Below are 7,469 nucleotides of genomic sequence, written 5' to 3'. Positions count from 1 at the left end.
TTGGAGAGGTTCTCTTCAATTCTAGGTTCCCAAGGAGGTTTCGCATCTCCTAAGTCTTCAACCACTTCTTCCTCTTCTTCAATGATCATAGGCTCCTCCAATTGCTCTAATACAAAATAACATCCCTCATTTTCCACCGAGTTTCCAATCTCTCCTTCATGCTATGCTTTTTAATTGATTCTCCACATGTGACCATGCGAGTGGTTTGAGTGCTCAAATATTGGGAGACTAAAATGCTTACTACCTTAGTCAAGGTAGCCACAAATTCTATCGTCTCCCTTTTCATTTCTCCTTGCCCTTGAAGTATAAGGCTAAGGGTTTCATCCTTGGAGGATTGGGGTGGATAGGGGGATTCATTGTCTTGGAGAAAGGATTCATAATAGAAAAGTGGTTCTTCTTGGTAAGGATGTGGTAGTGTGTATTGAGGTGGTTCTTGGGAGTAGTAATCTTGGCATGGTGGTTCCATGTATGGCTCATATGGTTCACAAGGTGGTTGGTATGGTGGATATGAGTCAAGGTCATATGGAGGTGTTTGGTGAAAATAGGCTTGTGAGTATGGTTGAGGTTCATGTTGAGGATATGATTCATAGGCATATGGTGGTGGTTCTTGAAAGTCACAAAGGGATTCACCATAGCCATTAGATTGATATGCATCATAGAATGGCTCTTATTCATAGTGCATTGGTGGAGGTTGTTGCCATGAAGATTGATCATATGTATATGGCTCCTCCCACCTTTGATTGTCCCATCCTTGATACACATCTTCATTGTTGCCCTCATTTCCTACAACATAGTGAGAACCAAACTCATAGCCAAAATGAGAATTCATGATAGCAAGAGAAAAGGAAAATAAAATCAAATAAGAAACAAGAAAATTAAATCCTAAAACTAGCAAAGACTAACAAAGAAACAAAAGGTAAACCTATTTACAATATTCACATATATACAATAACCAATAACATAACACCATTGCAATTCCCCGGCAACGCCGCTATTTTGATGATTTGGACTTTTGTGTGGTTTAGAATTTCACAAATAAAGCTCGTTGCAAGTATAGTTTCTAAACCAACAATAGTCCTTTCATACAAAAGATTGTTTGTCACAAGTACAAACCCCTAAAATTTATAGACCGAAGTATTGAACCTCGGGTCGTTCTCCCTAGGAATTACAATAAAGTGTCTTGTTATTGGTTATGGAGTATGTTTTGGGGTTTTTGGGATAATAGACATGAAAAATAAATGGCAATGAAAATAAACTAACAACTAGAAAGCTCTTGGCAAAGTTGTGAGAATTAGAAGTCCTATCCTAGTTATCCTCCTCAATTATGACCACAATTATCCATTGCTACCATTTAGTTAACCTCTAACTATGGAGGAAAGTCAAGTGGATGAATCAACTTGATTCCACAAGTCCTAGCCAACTCCCAAGGGAAAGACTAGCTTTAGTGGTATCCAAACCAATTAGCAACTTCTAATTATCAATCAACAAAGGCATTAGATAACTCAAGCGTCACTAATTACTCTACCAAAGCCAAGAGGAACAAAATCTACACAAAAATCCAACCAAGCATTTCATCAAACACTTGGAAGGCATAAAAGGAAAACATAGTAAAATTGCATGAAAGTAAATCTACAATACTCAATTGCAAGGAATTAAACAACAACAAATCAAATCAACAATAAAGGAACATGAATCGTAAATTGCATTGAAATGAAAATAGAAGAAACAAAAGTGCATGAACATAAAAGTAGAGAATTACAAGAATTAATGCTAAACTAGAGAGAAGAAATGTAGAAGAAGAATTACAAAAGGAAAAGTAAATCAAAGCATGAAATTAACCTAGATCTAACCTACTCCTAATTCTAGAGAGAAGAGAGAGCTTCTCTCTCTAGAAACTAACTAAAAGCATGTTAAAACTAAAATAAAACTAAACTAATGGCTAGATTTCTCATCCCTCTTCAATCCTTGGTTTAAATAGCATTAGAAATGAATTGGATTGGGCCCACAAGGCTTTAGAATTCGCTGGCCACTAATTTGCTTTTAATGAATCATGTGCAAATCGGCGCGTGCGCGCCCCTCTAAACGTGATGCAACTATAGAAAATCTTATCATTTCGAAGCCCCAGATGTTAGCTTTCCAATGCAACTAGAACTGCATTATTTGGACCTCTGTAGCTCAAGTTATGGTCGATTAAGTGCGAAGAGGTCGGCTTGACAGCTTTTGCGATTCCTTCATTTCTTCATGAGTTCTCCATTTTTACATGCCTTTCCTTCATTCCCTTGATCCAATCTTTGCCTCCTAAATCTGAAATCACTTAACAAACACATCATGGCATCTAATGGAATCAGGGTGAATTAAATTTAGCTATTTTAAGTCCTAAAAGCATGTTTTCACTCTTAAGCACAATTAAAGGAGAAGTTATAAAACCATGCTATTTCATTGAATAAATGTGGGAAAAGATGATAAAACCCTCTAAATTCAACACAAGATAAACCCTACAAATGGGGTTTATCAATTCACCTGACTAAGTCCAACTTGACAACCATTGCTTGCTCAGTCTGACATTCCTCGTGGGATCGACCCTCACTCACCTGAGGCATTACTTGGATGACCCGGTGTATTTGCCGGTTAAGCTGTGGGCGTTCTCAGTCCTGGACCACGAAGCCAGCCCTGCATTGAACGCATCATCACCTGCATTCAACACACCAAACCATGCGTCTAATGCAGCCAGTTTCTGCATTTAACGCAGCTGGTCCATGGGTTTATGCAACCTCTCTTACTTTCAATGCAACCTCCAGTAGTTGACTAGCCTTCCTTGCATTCAACACACAAGCCATGCATCTAACGCAGCTCATGGGCCAACTCCCAGGGCATCCCAAATTGTTCACTAATTTCTCCAAACTTTAAGCACTTAATTTGATGATCTAAAATTAAGCACAAGCCGATGATTTCAAGCCTTGATTGCCAATTATAAAGAGAACCACCAATAGCTTAACTTGAGAGGGAAAACCATATGAGAAGATTTAATTAGCTTAGATTTGATTCTATTTCCTTTGATTTATTTTTTAATTTTGAATTTTAGGTTTAGGGTTAGCTTTTAAAAAGTGTGAGAGACACACATGTGATGAGCGGATAATTTATACGCTTTTTGGCATTGTTTTTAGTATGTTTTTAGTAGGATCTAGTTACTTTTAGGGATGTTTTCATTAGTTTTTATGTTAAATTCACATTTCTGGACTTTACTATGAGTTTGTGTGTTTTTCTGGAATTTCAGGTATTTTCTGGCTGAAATTGAGGGACTTGAGCAGAAATCAGATTCAGAGGTTGAAGAAGGACTGCTGATGCTGTTGGATTCTGACCTCCCTGCACTAAAAGTGGATTTTCTGGAGCTACAGAACTTGAAATGGCGCGCTTCCAATTGCGTTAAAAAGTAGACATCCAGGGCTTTCCAGCAATATATAATAGTCCATACTTTGGCCAAGAATAGACGATGTAAACTGGCGTTCAACGCCAGCTCTCTGCCCAATTCTGGCGTCCAGCGCCAGAAAAGGATCCAAAACCAGAGTTGAACGCCAGAAATGGATCAAAACCTGGTGTTCAACTCCACAAATAGCCTCTGCACGTGGAAAGTTAAAGCTCAGCCCAAGCACACACCAAGTGGGCCCCAGAAGTGAATTTATGCATCAATTACTTACTCATGTAAACCCTAGTAGCTAGTTTATTATAAATAGGACCTTTTACTATTGTATTTGACATCTTTGGATCCTGGATTGTATTCTGATCCTGTTATCATGTTTTAGGGGGCTGGCCATCTCGGCCATGCCTGGACCTTTCACTTATGTAATTTTAACGGTAGAGTTTCTACACTCCATGGATTAAGGTGTGGAGCTCTGCTGTTCCTCAAAGATTAATGCAAAGTACTACTATTTTCTATTCAATTCTTCTTATTTCGCTTCCAAGATATTCATTCGCACTACAATCTGAATGTGATGAACGTGACAATCATCATCATTCCCTATGAACGCGTGCCTGACAACCACTTCCGTTCTACATTAGAATTGAATGAGTATCTCTTAGATCTCTTAATCGGAATCTTCATGGCGTAAGCTAGAATGATGGCGGCATTCAAGAGAATCCGGAAGGTCTAAACCTTGTCTGTGGTATTCCGAGTAGGATTCAATGAATGAATGACTGTGACGAGCTCCAAACTCGCGATTGCAGGGCGTTAGTGACAGACGCAAAAGGATAGTAAATCCTATTCCAGCATGATCGAGAACCGACAGATGAATAGCCGTGCCGTGACAGGGTGCGTTGACCATTTTCACTGAGAGGATAAGATGAAGCCATTGACAAGGGTGATGCCTCCAGACGATTAGCCGTGCCGTGACAGGGCATTGGATCATTTTCCCGAGAGATGACCGAAAGTAGCCATTGACAGTGGTGATGTATCACATAAAGCCAGCCATGGAAAGGAGTAAGACGGATTGGATGAAGATAGCAGGAAAGCAGAGGTTCAGAGGAACGAAAGCATCTCCATTCGCTTATCTGAAATTCTCACCAATAAATTACATAAGTATTTCTATCCCTATTCTATTAATTATTATTCGAAAACACCATTATCAATTTATATCTGCCTAACTGAGATTTGCAAGGTGACCATAGCTTGCTTCATACCAACAATCTCCGTGGGATTCGACCCTTACTCACGTAAGGTATTACTTGGACGACCTAGTGCACTTGCTGGTCAGTTACACGGAGTTGTGAACCGTGGTTTTGGCATCAAGTTTTTGGCGCCATTTCCAGGGAAAGAAAGAGCAATGAACTTTACATAATTAAAGTGTAATCACGATTCCGCGTACCAAGTTTTTTGAGAGCAATGAACTTTACATAATTAAAGTGTAATCATGATTCCGCGTACCAAGTTTTTTGGCGCCGTTGCCGGGGAAGAGTGTTTATGGGGTTATATGAAAGAGAGTGGTGAGAAGAAGTGAGTGGGGGTAGGTGGGGATCCTGTGGGGTCCACAGATCCTGAGGTGTTCAAGGATTTACATCCCTGCACCCATTAGGCATGTAAAAATGCCTTTGCACACAACTCTGGGCGTTCAGCGCCAGGTTGGTGGCCATTTTGGGCGTTCAACGCCCATTTGTGTGCCATTTCTGGCGTTGAACGCCAGAACCATGCCTGTTCTGGCGTTCAGCGCCCGGAAGCTGCCCATTTTGGGCGTTCAGCGCCAGAACCATGCTCTGTTCTGGCGCTGAACGCCAGACAGATGCTCCTCCAGGGTGTGATTTTTCTTCTGCTATTTTTGATTCCGTTTTCAATTTTTATATTTATTTTGTGACTCCACATGATCATGAACCTATAAAGACATATAATTAAGAAAAATATAGTTAGATAAATAAAAATTGGGTTGCCTCCCAACAAGCGCTTCTTTAATGTCAATAGCTTGACAGTGGGCTCTCATGGAGCCTCACAGATGTTCAGAGCATTGTTGAAACTCTCCAACACCAAACTTAGAGTTTGGATATGGGAGTTCAACACCAAACTTAGAGTTTAGTTGTGGCCTCCCAACACCAAACTTAGAGTTTGACTGTGGGGGCTTGGGTTGACTCTGCTTTGAGAGAAGCTTTTCATGCTTCCTCTCCATGGTTACAGAGGGAGATCCTTGAGTTTTAAACACAAGGGAGTCCTCATTCCATTGAAGGACTAGTTCACCTCTGTCAACATCAATCACAGCTCTTGCTGTGGCCAGGAAAGGTCTTCCTAGGATGATGGATTCATCCTCTTCCTTTCCAGTATCCAGGACTATGAAATCAGCAGGGATGTAAAGGCCTTCAACCTTTACTAATACGTCCTCTACTTGTCCATATGCCTGTTTTCTTGAATTATCTGCCATCTCTAATGAGATTCTAGCAGCTTGCACCCCATAGATTCCCAGTTTCTCTATTACAGAGAGGGGCATGAGGTTTATTCCTGAACCAAGGTCACACAGAGCCTTAAAGATCATGGTGCCTATGGTACAAGGTATTATGAACTTCCCAGGATCCTGTCTCTTCTGAGGCAATGTCAGTTGATCCAGATCACTTAGTTCATTGATGAACAAGGGAGGTTCAACTTCCCAAGTATCAATGCCAAATAATTTGGCATTCAGCTTCATCATTGCACCAAGAAACTTGGCAGTTTGCTCTTCAGTAACATCCTCATTCTCTTCAGAAGAGGAATACTCATCAGAGCTCATGAAGGGCATAAGGAGGTTCAATGGAATCTCTATGGTCTCTAGATGAGTCTCAGATTCCTTTGGTTCCTCAGAGGGAAGCTCCTTATTGGTCACTGGACGTCCCAGGAGGTCTTCCTCCTTGGGATTCACGTCCTCCTCTCCCTCATTGGGTTCGGCCATTTTGCTTATGTCAATGGCCTTGCACTCTCCTTTTGGATTCTCTTCTGTATTGCTTGGGAGAGTACTGGGAGGGATTTCAGTGATCCTTTTACTCAGCTGGCCCACTTGTGCTTCCAAATTTCTAATGGAAGACCTTGTTTCATTCATGAAGCTCACAGTGGCCTTGGATAGATCAGAGACTAGATTTGCTAAATTAGAAGCATTTTGTTCAGAGTTCTCTGTCTGTTGCTGAGTGGATGATGGAAAAGGTTTATTATTGTTAAACCTGTTTCTTCCACCATTATTAAAGCCTTGTTGAGGCTTTTGATCCTTCCATGAGAAATTTGGATGATTTCTTCATGATGAGTTATAGGTGTTTCCATAAGGTTCACCTAAGTAATTCACCTCTGCTATTGTAGGGTTCTCAGGATCATAAGCTTCTTCTTCATAAGAAGCCTCTTGAGTACTGTTGGATGCAGCTTGTATTCCATTCAGACTCTGAGAAATCATATTGACTTGCTGAGTCAATATTTTGTTCTGAGCCAATATGGCATTCAGAGTATCAACTTCAAGAACTCCCTTCTTCATAGACGTCCCATTATTCACAGGATTCCTTTCAGAAGTGTACATGAACTGGTTATTAGCAACCATGTCAATGAGTTCTTGAGCTTCTGCAGGCGTTTTCTTTAAGTGAATGGATCCACCTGCAGAGGTGTCCAATGACATCTTAGATAACTCAGACAGACCATCATAGAATATATCCAGGATGGTCCATTCTGAAAGCATGTCAGAGGGACACTTTTTGGTCAACTGTTTGTATCTTTCCCAAGCTTCATAGAGGGATTCACCTTCTTTCTGTCTGAAGGTTTGAACATCAGCTCTAAGCTTGCTCAGCTTTTGAGGAGGAAAGTACTTGGCTAAGAAAGCCGCGACCAGCTTATCCCAAGAGTTCAGGCTGTCTTTGGGTTGAGAATCCAACCATAATCTAGCTCTGTCTCTTACAGCAAAAGAGAAAAGCATGAGCCTGTAGACTTCAGGATCTACTCCATTAGTCTTAACAGTATCACATATCTGCAAGAATTCAGTTAAGAA

The 7,469-nt window shown here is 40.6% G+C and overlaps 1 non-coding gene across 1 annotated transcript; it reads left to right on the top strand.

The window, feature by feature from the left end:
• Window positions 1-7,157: 7,157 nt before the first annotated feature.
• LOC148552900 (small nucleolar RNA R71) lies at window positions 7,158-7,265 on the top strand. The gene has a single exon (XR_015893562.1). It is a non-coding gene; the product is annotated as a small nucleolar RNA R71 (small nucleolar RNA).
• Window positions 7,266-7,469: the final 204 nt, after the last annotated feature.

The sequence above is a fragment of the Arachis ipaensis genome, chromosome B7 (assembly GCF_059453495.1).
Source record: "Arachis ipaensis isolate K30076 ecotype BB chromosome B7, ASM5945349v1, whole genome shotgun sequence".
NCBI lineage: Eukaryota > Viridiplantae > Streptophyta > Magnoliopsida > Fabales > Fabaceae > Arachis > Arachis ipaensis.
This window is presented reverse-complemented; position numbering and strand designations above follow the sequence as displayed.